We start from the raw sequence: 16,840 nt of genomic DNA, 5'->3' as shown, positions 1-16,840 counted from the left end.
GGACAGGTATGCTCCAAGCCCAAGGAAAATGAGAGGGTTTCCGGGGAGTAGAGGAAGATTTTTCACGAGGATGTGCGTCATTTGGGGGGTTCAGAAGAATGGGCCTCCGGCTTAATGGGCCAATGGGAAATAACTATGTAGGGTTGTATGGGGGTTCAGGGTTGGTTGTGCAGAAAGATGGGATACGTGGCATGAGATTGCCAGAGCAGGCCACGGTATTAAATCGGAGGAGCTTAGCAAATGCAATCCCCATCCATGCCATATACCCCAGGCTCAGTGCAATATCAGCATGCACCGGATGAACAGAACCCAGCGTCTGGGGCTGCAAGACCTATGTGATTCAACCGACCATGCCAGCACAGGCACCGTTACAGACATGGTTGAAATATCCTTTACCCCAAGGAATGGTCACTCATTATACTAGAGCAAGTGTTTTTGGAGGGAATCCTTTCCCACTCCCCGGTGTTAATATGTACCAGAATTAGGACAGCCCACATGGATCTCTGATGTGTCCAGTCCTGTCTGTCACACCCGAACCGAAAGTGGAACCCCAGATTGATGTGCCAGTAGGTGGCACATCAATGACCATAAATGAAACGTTTTCATTTATGGTCGATACAGAGGCTACAAAATCTTGCATCAGGGAAAGGTTAGTTCCCCTTGTCAGGCAAAACAATGCACACACAAAGATTCTCTGGGGCTATCCTGTCAATTCCTTATACTGAAGGTCTACACATTAAGATAGATACTGTTCCTTTATTGTATTGCACAGATACCCAAGCAAATCTCTTGGGCAGAGATCTTCTCAGTCGACTCGACATGTCGATTGCTTTCATGGAGGAACGTATAATCTGCTCGGCTCCAGGTTTCCATATGTTAAGAGAAGCGTTGCACTTGCATGGATACTGTAGTGACAGGGTGTTAAGGGGAGTACCTGTACATTTGACTTTCTTCTTTATGGAGTAATGGTTTTGTTGGTTTAGGTACCTGGAATTCGAGATCAGAAAAAAGCGGGTGCCGATTGATTTTTGTTTTTCGTCCTACTGTGCTGCAGAAGGTAACACAAAGCACCATTGTTGCGATTCTCCTAGAAGCAGCAGTTATCAAGAAGAACAGGGTGGTTCTCTGAGGCACTGACGAGGAAGGCAGAAAGTGGCACGCAGTTTGGTGCAACAATCCAACCTTATCGCTAAGGGACATGTCTGACGAACAACTGTTCGAAGACACTGAAGATACAGGAGAGATGGTTTTTGAGATTGGGGCTCCATTCCAGATAGCGACAGAGCGAAGGGATGTACCACAGACCATGCTCATCATTATAAATACATCTCCATATTGGAAGGAGGATTTGGAGAAATTGCTGCAGCATTTATGGACAAGCATATCCTCAAAATATGGTTCTGTTAAAGATTGTTAGAGTGTTACAGATTAAATTTAAACATAGTGCGATGTTACCATGTGTTAAACAGTAGCCCATGTCTAGAGAGGTGGACAACGGAATTTATGAGACCATTGTGGCATTGTTGAAGCAAGGCATAATACAATCTTCTATCTCCCCATGTAACACGGCCATCTACCCTGTGAAGAAAGGGAAGGGGTCCAGTTGAAGATGGTCCAGGATTTGTGCCCTCTCAATAATATTGTTCAGGCAGAGTTCCTGGTGGTATGAAACCCTGCTACAATTCTCTGTAATATCCCCACTGGGCCAACCCACATCACAGTGATTGATTTGAAGAATGCATTTTTCTCTGTCCCCTTAAAGGCTGATTCTCAGTACCTCATGGGGTTTACGTATCGTGGCCAGAGATTAGAGCACAAAAGGTAGCCCCAGGAGTATTGTGAATCTCCAAGTCTTTTCAACAGGGTTGTTCAAATGGATTTGGGGAATTGACATGTGTCCAGTACAGTAATTCAGTACGTGAATGACTTAGCGGTTTGTAGTACTTTAGAAGAGCAGTGTCGATGAGACTCAATAACGCTCCTCGCCCTGCTTGTGCATAAGGGTACAAAGTGGACAAAGAAAAATTGCAATACTGCCAAATAGAGGTAGTATATTTGGGGCAAGTGATATCACCAGCAGGAAGGCAGGTAATGCCAGAGAGAGCAACTGCAGTTCAGATACGCCCCAGCCAGTCACTGTGAAACAAATGCAGCAGTTTTTGGAGCTCTGTTAGTTTTGTCGATCATGGATTTTTTACAACTCTTGTGACACGAGGCCCTTACTGCAGGGACATAAGGGAGTGCAAAAGGCAAAAGGCCCGATAGAATGGACTGAGGAGATGGTGACTTGCTTTCAGGAACTCAAGGCCACGATCAGCATTGCTCCAGTTTTACTGACCACAAATTACAAGAAACCTTTTTATCTGTTTACTCAAATCAGGCAAGTAATGATAGTGGTCCTGGCCCAGCAAACATTGCTAGGCCATAAACCTTTAACATGCATTAGCTGACTCCTAGACCCAGTGATGCTGGGACAGTTCCCTTGTGAGCAAGCTTTAGCAGCAGTAGCTTTTGCAATTCAAATGTCTTCAACCATTACTATGGGTTGCCAGTGACATTGTACATGGAGCATGCAGTCTTTCCGATCGTGGAAAAATCCAAGTCTACTTTGTTGACCTTAAGAGTCTTTGGGTATGAGGTTATTCTATCGAATGCATACATACATCCCATAAGGTGTCACCTAGTCAACCACGCAACATTTGTAGCCGAGCTAGTGAAACCTGATGATATTGTTCATGATTGTGCAACGTATGAGGGAAGTGAGGAAAAGATGATGCCTTGGAGGAAGGTGAGATAATTTTTGTTGATGGGTCCTTGACAATAAATCAGGACACTGATCAGATGCATATGGGTGCAGCCTTTGTGGGCCTTATGGATGGGATATACCAAGGCAGACTGAAGAAATGGTTGCCTTCAAATTACTCTGCACAAGTGGCAGAACTAGTGGCACTTATAGGGGCACTTGAAATGAGTATGGTGAAGGCAGTCACTTTTTTATTCTGGCTTTGTGTGTGTAAGCTCCACTGTGCATTCAGGCTTGTCGAGTTGGCAGAGAAGAGGGTTTAGGAGTCCTTACAGGACCGCCGTCCAGCATGCTGTGCTGCTGTCCAGATTAATCAAAGTGCTAACATTGGCCATATAGGTAGGGGTTGTTATGTGCGCTGCACATATTAATCGTACTAACTTAATAGCACTTGGAAATGATGTCTCAGAAAATTGAAACTGTTAACCGACAGGTACAGTTGCCAGCTCCAAACCCTGCAGTCCCTTTGCTTCAAATTATAGAAATGCAGGGAAAAGCACCTAAAGAATAACAGGAGCTGTGGGCAAAGAGGGGATGTGCCCACTCGACCACAGATTTGCTGTGGAGACAGGAGTTTACAGCGAAGGTAGTAATGCCTGTAGAACTGCTTCCTGTGTCTCTAGAGCAACTACATTACCCATTGCACACTTCTCTGCGACAAATTACATCAGCGCTCCAGAGCGGCTGGTTCATACCAAACCTCAAGGAACATGTGAGCAGATTTGTAGGGAACTGTATATTTTGTAGGGAATTCAGTCCTGGAAACACCATGAGGTCAGGAAGGGGAGTTTTTCCAAGGCCCTCTGGGCCATTTCGGGAACTCCATATTGATGTTGCCAATATGATTGTGAAATATGATAATTATCGTTACTGTATAGTTATCATTTGCCTATTTTCCCGATGGCTTGAGGTTAGTCACTGCATAAAACCTGATGCTAAGTCTGCAGCAAAATGATTGGTGAGGGAGGTTTTTCCATGGTGGGGAATTTGTGAGGTCCTGAAGTCTGACAATGGAACCTACTTTTTAATGCCTTGTTCTCAAAAATCACTTCACTCTTAGGGATCAAGCACAGGTTGTTTTCAGTGTACCACCCACAGGCCAACAGGATGCTTTTGACACACTCCTTCCTGAGGGTTGCAAGATCCTCTCCAAGACCAGGCCTAAAGTGTCTGGAGGAGGAGTGGCCTTGATCTTCCCTGACTGGATCACTGCCACTATCATTTCCACTCAGTCCTACTGCTACTTTGAATTCTTCGTCTGCAGGCTCGGCATCGCTCCAACCCTTGGCTGACTCTTGCCACCATCTACAGGACCCGTGGGCTGGTCGCCCTCTTCCTCTCTGAGTGGTCCGGCCTCACCTCTTCCCTCTTGCTTCTGCCTCCACACTTCTCCTCTTCAGTGACTTCAATATTCACATTGACCCTTACAAGATGGCCACTGGACTCTTCTGCAGCCTCTGCAATGTTCTTTCTCTCCCCATTCATCCCTCTGGTCTAATGCATTCTGCCGGACATACCTTGGATCAGATATTCAAATCTCCAACCTTCTCACTACTCCTGTCTCCTGGTCTGACCACTCCCTCCTGTCTTCTAATCTGGATCTCCTAGGTCCCCCTGCTTAGTCTTTGCCTGCCCAGCCTGCTTCTTTCTCTGTCATTTGACTGATGAAGCGAGTGTCAGTTGCTGCCTTTGCTGCCACCTTCATTCCCTCCAACACCTGCCACGGATTCTGCCCTTGCAAATCTTCACCTTTCTATCACCAACACCTTTGATATCCTTGGCCTGCATGAGGATTAGATTGAAACCTGCCTCCAAGTATAACACCTGTATGATACTGACCTAGCCTATCTGAAATGCATCAGACACATCCTCTGACAAAATGGCCTGTCGCCTGCTCCAAAGGGAGTACAGACTCTCCAGTTGCTCGAAGAAGAGGGTTCACATCCAAGCTCGCATCTCCGAGGCCATTAACAACTCTGGTGTACTGTTCAAAACCTGCAAGGAACTCGCCAATTCTTCTGCAGTCTCCACATCTCCCCTGCGCCCTGACCTTCTTCACCTCTCTGGCCTCCCACTTCCTTTACAAAATACAGGACATTCTGTCCCCCCTCTCCTCTACCGCCCTTCTCCCTCCCCAGCGGTCATGCCTCCCTTGACTCCCCTCTCCCCTTACCTACCTCTCTCCTCATTCTCTCCCATTGCACCGGATGAGGTCTCTAGACTAGTCCATTCTATGAAAGTCTCTTCCAAACATGTGCTGCCCTGCTCCTCTAGAACTATCAAGGACAACATTGCCTCCATTTGCACCTTCCTTGGATGATTCTGTAACCACTCCTTTGCCACCGGCTCCTTCCCTCAACCTCTCAAGCACTCCCTTGTGCATCCCGCCTTAAAAAGCCCTCTTCTGACCCCCTGCTACCCTGCTAACTATCACGCTATCTCCATTACCCCCTTCCTGGGCAACCTCCTGTAGAAGCTTGCCATCTCCCAAATGACCCAACATACCGAATCTGTCGGCTGTCTCCACGACCACTAGTCTTTGGAGCTGCCAGAGGCATGGAAACTGCTCTACTGAACACCTGTGACAACTTTCTCTCGAATCTGACTCTGACTCTCCTTCCATTCTTATCCTCCTGGATCTTTCTTCCGCCTTTGACACAGTCAATCATGTCACAATGATAAATTGTCTCCGTAACACCCTTGGCATCACAAGCCTAGCACTGGACTGGTTGACCTCCTTCCCCTCCAACCAACCTTCCCAGGTTCAACTGGGCCCTTTTCTCTCCCCTATAACACGCTCTCCACCTGTGATGTCCCTCAAGGCTCTATCCTCTTGCCATGACTTTTCAAAATCTACCTTTCCCCCTTGGCCCACTTGATCTCTTTCTTCTCTCCTCACTTCCAGTGTTATGCAGATGACACTCAGCTCTCCTTCAATCTTCCCTCCCCTTCCCTTCCTCCTATATCATCCCTAACTGACTGCCATTCAGTCGTGGTGCGCTGCCAATGATCTTTGCCTTAATGCCAGTAAGACTGAGATCCTTTTCATTGGTACCTCAACTCCCACCGTCCCTCTCCCTGGCCGCCCTCTATGGGTCCTCTCCCCTCACCCTGTTGTCATCTTTGATTCCTCTCTCTCATTCTCTCCCAACATCGTGGACCTTGCCGGGAAGGTCCACTATTAGCTGCACCTCCTCAGAGGTAATCTCCCTTTCCTCACCTTCCCCCAGAAACTCAATGGGCCTCATTACGATTTTAGAGGTAGCCATGGCGCTATTGGCGCCATGACTGCCTCCAAAACCGTGTCCGGGTTCCCTGAATGGTGAAATACCAGGCCATTCCGAGTATGGAGGGCCCGGTATTTCCCCATTTAGGGAACCCAGACCCGAACCTTCCCCATTCCCTATAGCCCCTATAGGGCTCAATGGGAATGGGGAGGGAGCTAACAACGGGCCCATTACAAGAGGGCCTGTTGTTAGTTCCCTGGTTCCCTCGCGGGACCCGCTATGGACATCTGGGTAAGTCAGATGTCCACATCGGGTCCCACGAGGGAATCTCGTAGTAGTGCTGAATGCGTTTAATGGCGCCGGCACCATTACCGGCGCCGTTAAACGCATTCCGCACAACTTGTAATGAGGCCCAATGTCTCCAGAGCTCTGGTCCGCTCCAGGGGTTAATTACTGTAACAGCCTCTTCCTCAATATGCCTTTATCTTCCCTTCGCCCCCTTCAACTAATCCAGAATAGGACTCCAAGACTTATTCATGGTCTCAAGCCCAGGAACCACATCTCTCCAGCCCGGTTGCTTCTAGGATCATATTCAAGAACCTCTGCATCATCCACAAGGCATCATCGACAAGCCAAAGCATCATCCCCTATAAGACTATGAGTATAAGCTTTATGACGTCAAATAACTGTCTGTCTTTGCTTCTTTTGCCCGTCTGCCACAGCCCGTTCCTTTGCTTTGCTTTTATATAGCATTGGCATATCATATCAATGAACAATGTGAAGGACCTCTATGAGGGTAGTATGGTGACATGGTGTTTGCCCTGTGATGATATGCATTGTTCATGGGAGTGGGCATGTGTTTAGAGTATGCGGTTTACAAGATCGCATTATTTATGATAGAGTTATGCCATTTCTAGCCCTTTGGCAAAAGATATGTCAGAGGGAAGGGGTAAATTAAGCATTGTAGCAGTGTGTGTGGTGTTGCACACATGCTTAAGGGTATGCAAGACAGATTATTAGCATCTCAGATGTCAACATCCTTTCCATCTTCCAAGTAAGTAAAGAGAATGATAAGGCACACCCCTGCAGAGCGAGCTATCTCGAGGCCCTTTATATTGTGCCTTAAGCAGTCTATAATTGTTCTGATTCTTTTTTTCCAACTCTGTGAACTCAAAATATTGTTAAAACGTTTAAATCGGGGGCAGGAGGAGACACTCCTGTTCCCAAATAGGACAGCCACTAATCAGGGACCTCTGCGAGTTTGCAGAATGTTTCTAAGTACATATATGCCACTCCCCGGGCTTTTGCATAATATTATAACCGATACTTGCATAGTTATTTTAGAAGCATTATGCATTAGGGGGTTACACATCCTGAAAATATAACATATAACTTCCCACAGACATGCAAAACAAAATATGCATTAGCCTAAACAGGTGATGTGATGCTTTGAATACTGCTTACTGATTGTTTGTGTCTTCTATTTTTTTAAATGTTATTTTATAAAACATGCGAGGTTATTCATTGTGAAGCAATGTTTGCTTATTTAAAAAAAAACATGGCGTTGGATGCCATGACATTTGTAGCAAGGAAGAAACCTTCACTGGTCTACTACACGATCTGTGTGCCTACTCATGGAAGGATAGCTGTTCTTTCACAATTATGTAGAGAAACCATTTCAAGAATCTCATAGTTTTGTGAAGCATCAGAAGACTCTCTCTGTGATTACAGTGATAGATACAGAATGGGTAGGAAAACGCACATGTGTGGTAATTTGCAAGGCAGGTAACTTTCATCCTAACATATATTTATATATATATAACTATCAAAGGATGTCTGTGGTGACTAGGCATGTTCATCGACCTCTTTAGCCTGAGACCCAGCTTCCCCTCCTCTACTTAAACTCAACAAGGCTCCCGTTTTGGGGAGAACACTCAGTGGCAGAAACTATATTGCAGCCAGGTATGCATTATATAAGTATTGATTTAAGCATACAACCGATTTATCAGAGTCATATATCACCAATATCAAGATCTGTGTCCATTCACATGTTCCCAAAAATGACATTTCATTGCATGCAAAGCAGGCAGGAATCTTAATTGATTCTATTTGACCACTCCTCCTTTCTCATAGCGGTATTATGAAATAGTAACTAGGAACTAAGTTACATGTTTGTTCAAGGTTTTGAAAATGTGATTTGCTCAACAAGAGAGGGGTACTGTTCTAATGATGTCTACAATATATACTGGAAGAGATGGTTAGAAAGGAACATTGAAAACATTTGGAAAATTGCCCACTCAAAATGTTAGTACAGAGAACTTGTAGACCCTGCAGTCTGGTCATTTGGTCCCTTACATGGACTGTCAGAATCTCGGCACCGACTACAGAGCATTTCTGTGTCCCTCTCATCTATCCTTGTGTGTGTGTGCAGAGACAGAAAACGAGAGAGAGAGTGCAAGATCGGAATTTGATCCGCGGGTGTAGCTGGTATCTTATTCCATTTAAATGAAATGGTATACGATAAAGATATAAGGTGAAAGGCAACCTTTGACACTCCAATACACAGGGGCTGTAGAGAAGCAAATATTTCAGCGAAATGAACTGATTGCGTCATTAAATATCTGATTGCCAGAGGTTCCCTTCATACATAGAGGCGCAACCAATACTACATGAATAGTGTCAGGCATTCAATTGATCCAAACATAGATGTATTAGGCGTCAAACTAAATATCCCAAGAGCGGGCATTCCGAAGAATTCAAAGCATTTCCTTTAAACTGTAAGGAGTTTGTTTCATTGCCCCCCCTCCTTGTAACCCCTGTCCTCCTTCAAGGACTCCTGCCTTGTGTTCAGTTTCTGGAGGAAAAGAGTGTGACCACAAAATGCACGACACTAAATCTCGCAAAAGAAAATAAACACATGAAGCAAGCCCTCCAAGGAAGGAACAAACACGTCAATCCATCCATATATATCAGCTGCTGGAGGGGCCGCAGTGCAGGTCAGTGAGGGGAGGCCAGAACCAGAGGAGCAAGCTATCCTCCCCGGCCCTACATGGGGCCTCTCCAGCGCCTTCCATGAATATATAGGAGCAGCATGTAGGTTTGCTACACACTCACCCCGTTACCTTTACGGAGACAGTGTGACACTGGATCAAACACCAGACCTGCACACAAAAAAAGAGGCCCAGGCTTGCAAATAACAGCTAAGCACTGTTTGCTACAAACTGAGTAGCACCTGGGGGTTCAGTTATTGGAAACTATGTGGGAGATGAAGCATTATAAAGCACGTTGGGCAAGGGGCATTGGTCAACACTACCAGAAGCACAGTGCATCAAGATGTGAGCTGGCCTACATTTAGACATAAAAGCGGCCCACATTGTCTTTTCGGAAGGGCCCTTTGGGCATTACCCCATGGGCCACTCTAAACCTGAACAGAGCTTATTTGCCTTAAAATAGACCCCCATGGCTGAATAGAGTAGCCACACAAACAGCAAAACCTCATGCACACCATGAAGCACGATTGTGTCCTAAAAAGGCAAGCTTACTCAAGTCTATGTTGTGAGCTGATGCAATAAAATACGATTTGGGCCGGTGATGGTAATAGCAGGATATATCAGCTGTGGAGTGGAAGAATTATGTGAGCATATGTATACATCTGTGCTGCCGTGCACTTCTTAGCGTTGTGGAAGATGCAGGGGAGAGCTTGCTACTCTGCCATGTCCTGACTGATCGGTTCTATGCATCCAAGTCCTCATGCATGCACAGTCCTTTTCTGGGTTCAGCTGGTGTTACACTGTGCTTAAGATCGACTGGTGCATATCTCCTTTCTGCAAAAGAACGAAGATCAATACATTTCAAAGTCTTTGTACTGGTGCGTGATGGAACTGGTCCGTGGCATGTCCTGTGGAGCAGATGTTCTCTCGAGAAATTATGGTGGTCTGAGAGATTCTCTGCAATCATACCCTGTTGGTGTCTCCATGGTGCATTGGAAACATAGTTGTATTCCTTGGCACGCTCACCAGTGGCTGGTTCTGATTGTTCCTTTTCAAATGTGATAAACAGTGGGTTTGGTGATTCATGTAAGGAAGCATTCTGTGTTACACTGTGTTCTTGTGGGATTCTTTCTTCTACTACTGTCCGTTTTTGCGGTCCTCACTTGAAGAGTGTTATCCATTCTTCCTTTCATGTTCTTCCATTTTCTATGTTTACCCATTGTTCCCCTACACAGATGACTCCAATGGGAGTGCCATAGCAAGAATTAGGGCCTCATTACACGGAAGGGGGTGATCCAGGGTGCTATTAGCACCCTGGACCATGCCGGTAAATTACCGGCACCGCCTTGGCGGTAAGGGGATTTACCGCCCCATCCCAAGGTCGGTGGGGCGGTAAATCCCCCTTCCGCCATTGCCCTTCCCCATTCCCATTTCTGCCCCATAGGGCTCTATGGGAATGGGGAAGGCGCTAATTACGGCACCGCAATTTTGCGGTGCCGTAATTAGCTGCGAGGTCCCTTAGCGGGTTGGTTTTTAACGCCTGCAAAAAGCAGGCGTTAGAGCACCAACCCGCTAAGGGACCTCGTAGTACGGCGGTTAACGGTCACCGTTGCCATTAACGGTGACCGTTAACCCTTACCGCCGTCCGTGTAATGAGGCCCTTAGTCTCTTTGTTTTTGTAAGGCATTTGTATTAATACTTACAAGGTAGATGTTATTTTTCAATGTCTTACTGTCCTATCTGTCCTTGGTGTTTGCTGCGCTTGTATGACTGAGTATAAAACGTCAGAGAAATGTTGGGTTTCATGTTCCAATCAAACACAGGCAGAGTATGGAACAAGTTACTTACCTGTAACTGTTGTTCTCCAGCATGGGTCTGGCATGGATTCACATGCTCATGAATATTCCCTGTCGTCAGGCCGGGAATCCTCGGTATAGAAAAAATCAGTATCAGTTTTGTTTCTGATCTGTCTTTGTTAGTAGTAACCAATCACTGGTCTCTGGGTCATACTGCCCCCAGCCAATGACTGCCCTCTCCCTAAGCCCCGCCTTTGGCAGCCATCCTCAGATTTGGTAGCACGTAAAGTGGCAGTATGACCAAGTGAAGAGCCGGAGAGGGGTAGGCGGGAGGGTTCACATGTGAATCCATGCCAGACCCATGCTGGAGAACAACACTTACAGGTAAGTAACTTGTTCCTTTTCCAGCATGGGGTCTGGCATGGATTCACATGCTCATGAATATAAGAATACATAGCAGTAAACACATGCACAACCACGGGAGGTGACAACAGGCTCAACATTAAGCAATACAAAAAACTCAACATTAAGCATCTCTTACCTCCTCACCAGGCTCACCTTAAGGGAACAGGTTGCGCAGCACTGCTTGGCCGACCTTGGACTCCTCCCTGGAGTCCCAATCGATGCAGTAGAATCTTGTGAAGGTGTGTGTCGACTGCCACGTCGCAGCCCTGCAGATGTCGAGCAGGGGCACACCAGATAGGAACGCCATGGTAGCAGCGCTCGCTGTGGTCGAGTGGGCTCTAGGACGGCCGGGCAGCGGTCGGTTTGCCAACCGGTGACAGTGCATGTTGCAGCTGGAGAGCCATCTGGAAATGGAAGCCTTCGGGAGAGCCTTCCCTTGATTCACAGGTCCAAAGTTTACAAACAGCTGTGATGTCTTCCAAAAACTCTTCGTGCGGTCCACGTAGAACTTCAGCGCTCTAGCTACGTCCAGCGAGTGCAGAGTCTTCTCAGCCGGCGACGAAGGCGACGCAAAGAAAACTGGCAACACCAAGGGTTTGTTGAGATGGAAGTCCGACGGCACCTTGGGCATGAAGGAGGGGTGCGTCCTCAGCACCACCCTCGTGTCGTGAAACGTCAAGTATGGTGGCTTGCAAGACAGGGCCTGGATCTCTCCCACTCGTCGTGCGGAGGTGATGGCCACGAGAAATGCTGTCTTCCACGACAGAAACTTCAATGGTGCCGAATGCATAGGCTCAAAAGGGGCCGACATGAGCCTGGTCAGCACCACGTTGAGCTCCCACGCCGGGGCAAGGGCCTTCACCGGCGGGAATGATCGGAACAATCCTTTCATAAATTCCTTCACCAGCCTATGAGACCACAAGAACGCCCGTCCCGTAGTTCTGGTGTATCGTGAGATGGCGGCCAGATGTATCTTGATGGAAGCGTGAGCTAGTCCAGCCTTGGCCAAAGACAGTAGGTACGGCAATACTTGAGGGGCCGTAATCCGCAGACGGTTAATCTTCTGTGCACGGCACCAGACAGAGAACCTCTTCCATTTATGTCCGTAGCACTTGAGAGTTGAGGACGCCCTGGCCCTTGCACGAACCTCTCTGCAGTCAGCTGGGATATCGTACCCTCCAAACTCTAGTGCTGCAGGAGCCAGGCCTGCAAGCTCAGCGATTCTGGGTTGTGGTGAAGAATGGCGCCTCCTTCTCTGGAGAGAAGATCTGCATCCGTCGGCAGCTTGACTGGTGTGGACGCTGACAATTCCAGAAGGTCCAGGAACCAGATCTGTCTCGGCCACGCCAGTGCAACGAGGATCTTCCTGCACCAGGACCTCTTGAGCTGGTTGATGAGCTGGAGCTGGAACGGCAGCGGAGGGAACGCATAAAGAAATAGGCCGTCCCAGGGGAATGAGAAAGCATTGCCCATTCTCCTCGGCTGGGGGAACCTGCTGGCGAACCTTCGGCACTTGGAGTTCGTCGCCGTCACGAAGAGTTCAATCTGGGGTTCGCCCCATCATCAAAAGAGTCGATCCACTTGATCCTGGCGTAGTTCCCACTCGTGGCACGAGCGCAGCTCTCTGCTGAGTGAGTCGGCGATGGTGTTTTTTATTCCTGCCAGATGAAAAGGCACCAGAAACATGCCTTGGCCGACGGCCCAATGCCACAGATCCTGGGCTTCCTTGGATAGGGCAGGGGATCTGGATCCGCCCTGCTTCCGGATGTAGAACATCGTGGTGGTGTTGTCGGTGAAGATCCTCACCACCTTGCCCTTGAGGGACGGAAGAAAAGACCTGAGGGCCCAGAACACTGCGCAGAGCTCCAAGATGTTGATGCCAAGCCAAAGGCCTCTCGTGTGAAGATCTCCGGAGTGCGCTCCCCAACCTTCCAGGGAGGCATCCGTCGTCACCGTCACCTGGTGAGCTGGGGTCTGAAAGTCCGTGCCCGCTGACAGATGAGAGCGGGTACCCCATCACCGGATTGCCTGACGGAACGTCTCGTTGAGTGGGATCCTGTCCTCAAAGCTGCCCATCGACTGGACCCAGCGGGCATCGAGGAACTCTTGTAAGGGGCGCATCCGAAGCCTGCAAAGGCGCACCAGATAAATGCAGGAGGACATCATCCCGAGGAGGGACTTGACAGATCTTACACTGGCCATGTCCGTGGCCAGCAGACGCTGTACCTTGCCCAGGATGGTCCTGGTCCTTTCCTCCGACGGCGAGGCCAGTCGCGCCACTGTGTCGAGCTTGGCTCCCAGAAACAGGGCGACTTGCGACGGGACCAGGTGGGATTTTGGAAAGTTGATGGAGAACCCCAGGTCCGTGAGCAGCTGGACGGTCTTCGCAGTGTGCTCCATGGCGAGCTCCCTTGTCCTTGCCTGGATGAGCCAGTCGTCCAGGTAGGGGTAGACATGGATCCACTGCAGGCGCAGCCACGCTGCCACCGTTGCAAGGCACTTGGTGAATACCCTGGGTGCCGACTTCAATCCGAACAGGAGGGCCTTGAACTGGTAATGCCGCCCTTGGACCATGAACCTGAGGAACTTTCGGTGTCTTTTTAGAATGGGGATGTGGAAGTATGCATCCTCCAAGTCCATCGACGACAGGAAATCGCCCTCCTCCAGCTTTCCCAGCACGTGCTGGAGGGAGACCATCCGGAACTTCTGTGCCTTGATGTACTTGTTCAGTCGTCGCAGGTCCAGGATGTGACGCCATCCTCCTGTCTTCATCTTTACGAGGAAGTACCTTGAGTAAACTCCGGAGCCCCGAAGCCTCTTTGGGACGAGCTCGATGGCACCTTTCTTGAGCATCGCCCTTACTTCCAACAGTAGTTCAGGGACGTGATTTTCCTTCCTGGCCACGGGTGGAACGCAAGGGCACTTCTTCTGGAACTTCTTGGGCCAGGGCGTCCAGCACCCAACGGTCGGTGGAGATGGACTCCCACATGCTGACGAACCTCGCCAGCCGGCCTCCCACCGGGGTGCTTAGGCGGGGGCCCGATCCCCCGGTCGGTTCAATCTTGTCTGGAGGCCTCCTTGTCTCCTTAACCTCCCTGTCGACGACGATGGGCACCACCTGACTTGCCGCGTCCCATGTAGGCTTCCTGAGACGAAGATCTTGCCGCTTGGCGGTACGTCGAGGAGCCACTGCCGGATCCCTTGGAGGCACCTTGTCTGCCTCCGGAGCTCCGAACGGACGGCCGTCGTTGTTGGAGCACTCCCAGTGCCTGGGCAGTCTCTGTGTCTGTCTTGATGGCCTGAAGGGACTCATCAACCGCCTTCCCAAACAGGTTGTTCCTGTCAAAGGGCATGTCCAAAACCTTGGTTTGTACGTCCTGGCGGAAATCCGTCGCCTTGAGCCATCCTCGTCATCTCAGGCAAACGCTGTTGCCCAACTGACGGAAACCGGTGTCGGCGATGTCCGTTGCCACTGTGATGGCGTGGTCCGAAGCAATCTCACCTTCCTGTAAGATTTCAAGGGCCTCAGCCCTTTTGTCGTCCGGAAGGAAGTCCAACAGCGGGGCGATTTTGAACCACAACTCCCTGTCATAGCGGGCTACGATAGCCAGGGCATTGGCCGCCTTGATAGTCGTCGCTGCGGATGAGATGACCCGTCGTCCCATCGTGTCCAGCTTCCTACCCTCGCCCTCCGGCGGGGAAGTTGATGTCGAGGCCGATGCCCCCCCAGCTTTCTTCTTTGCTGCCGCCGAGACGACCGAATCCGGGGTAGGTTGCGCCCGAAGGCACAAGGGGGCAGTGTCGGGGACCCGGTACTTCTTCTCATACCAGTCCCTCTTTGCAGGCGCCATGGCAGGGTTCTTGAGGAGGGCAAACTGCTCATCCCAGATGTCATCAAGAAGTGGTACGGCGAGGACCGTCTTCCTTTTAGCCTCGCGCCGTTGGTAAAGGAACCCTTCCTTCTTCTTCTCTTCTGGGCAGAGCTGGAAGAGCTCGGATGCCCTGGAAATCATGGCATGGAAGGATCCAATCTCGTCGGGCGGGGACGCCCGAGAAGGAGGTGATGGGGGACACGTCTCGTCGTCGTCGCCTCTGTCGTCATCTGTACCTGTCGTAGCCGTGACAATGCCTGTATCATCCCTGTGGGTAGTAGACCGGGGGGAAGGCAGAGCAGGCCGCAGAGGTGGGAGAGGTGGCGGAGGATATATCTGTCATGATGCCTGCCCCCGGAAGACCAGACCAGGCCCAGCAGCCCTGGAACCACGTTTGCTGCAGCGTAACGCTCACTGTGTTTTCAGCAGCTCCAGTCTTCAGCCACGCCCGCTTCAGTCCTGGGACTCCTGAAACAAGAAGAAAGAAGGATAAAGCTTAGAACAGGAGTTTTAACTTTAATCCTTACCTGAATCCTGATCCATTTCGCCACGGAACTGAAAGACAGAAGTCTTTGAAGCATCCCTTCGCATTCCTACGGTGCCGCGCTCAACTCACCTGCTTGGCGGTACTTCAGCATTCCATCACGCTCTCTCCATCTCGCGGCCGCCCTCCGACACCTAAGGAGACAAAGACAGCAAGGTGAGCAAGGGGACTCTCTAAGGCTATACATGCTACCTCCAAGGACTTACCTGATTTACCACGGGAGGTACTCACCTCATCTCGGGTCGGCGCAGTCAACTCTGCTTCATCGCCGTACCCCAGCCCCTAAGGGGAGAAAGCAAGACAATACCAGTTACCCCCCACAAAACTTACCTGATTTACCACGGGGGTCTCACCTCATCTCGGGTCGGCACAGTCATCTCTGCTTCATCGCCGTACCCCGGCCCCTAAGGGGAAAACCACAATAGACTTGCCTGAATCTTACCAAGTGCCATTTGGAAATCTTCAAGTGGATTAATCGGCAACCTGCAAGGAATCGGACAGAGTGAAGATCAGACATTTGAACTCTTATGAACAATTGGACTTTAGAGTCAATATTGGAACTCACCAATTCCTCTACGCCAGTGAAGTAACTGGTCATCAACGCGCGCCTGCGGTCGACGCAGGATGGAGAGTTCATCCTTCCAAACCATCAGGTGAGACTAAGGAGGGGACATCAAGAGTGATCTGTGGGAAGACAACGGGAGTGGGGAAGGTGGGTTGACACTCAAATTCCACGGGTGGTTAATTCCTCTTCTCTTTTGCAGAAGAATATTCTTGCGAGCCAGACAAACTAGACTGAGCGGGCCAGTCCAGTCAGTCATCTCGGCGCTACACATCACGCTGGTGGAAACAACAGCGGCCCAGTTCCGGTCGACGCCCCCGTGGGAACCAGGTGAGCGTAACAGAACGCAAAGCCTACCCACAAATACCCACCTGGGCGTCATGGAGACCTCGGAAACTGATCAGTTGGCCCAATTATTAGGGGAATTAGGGTGGAAGTGCATTCCGCCCGCCAAGAAACCGATGCCCTCAGGAGGGAACTGATAGTGTCAAAAGAACAAACTGATGAGTTGGCCAGACAACTATTACAGAGCCAGGCTGGACAAACACCTCTACCAGGACTTGGGGCAAGTCCAGCTCCTGTACCATCGAGTAACCCGGTGCAGATAAATTTACCTGGAGCCGTTCCTTTGGCTCCGCCTG

This window comes from Ambystoma mexicanum, chromosome 8 (assembly GCF_040938575.1).
Source record: "Ambystoma mexicanum isolate Mex_15411 chromosome 8, UKY_AmexF1_1, whole genome shotgun sequence".
In the NCBI taxonomy this organism is placed as follows: domain Eukaryota; kingdom Metazoa; phylum Chordata; class Amphibia; order Caudata; family Ambystomatidae; genus Ambystoma; species Ambystoma mexicanum.
This window is presented reverse-complemented; position numbering follows the sequence as displayed.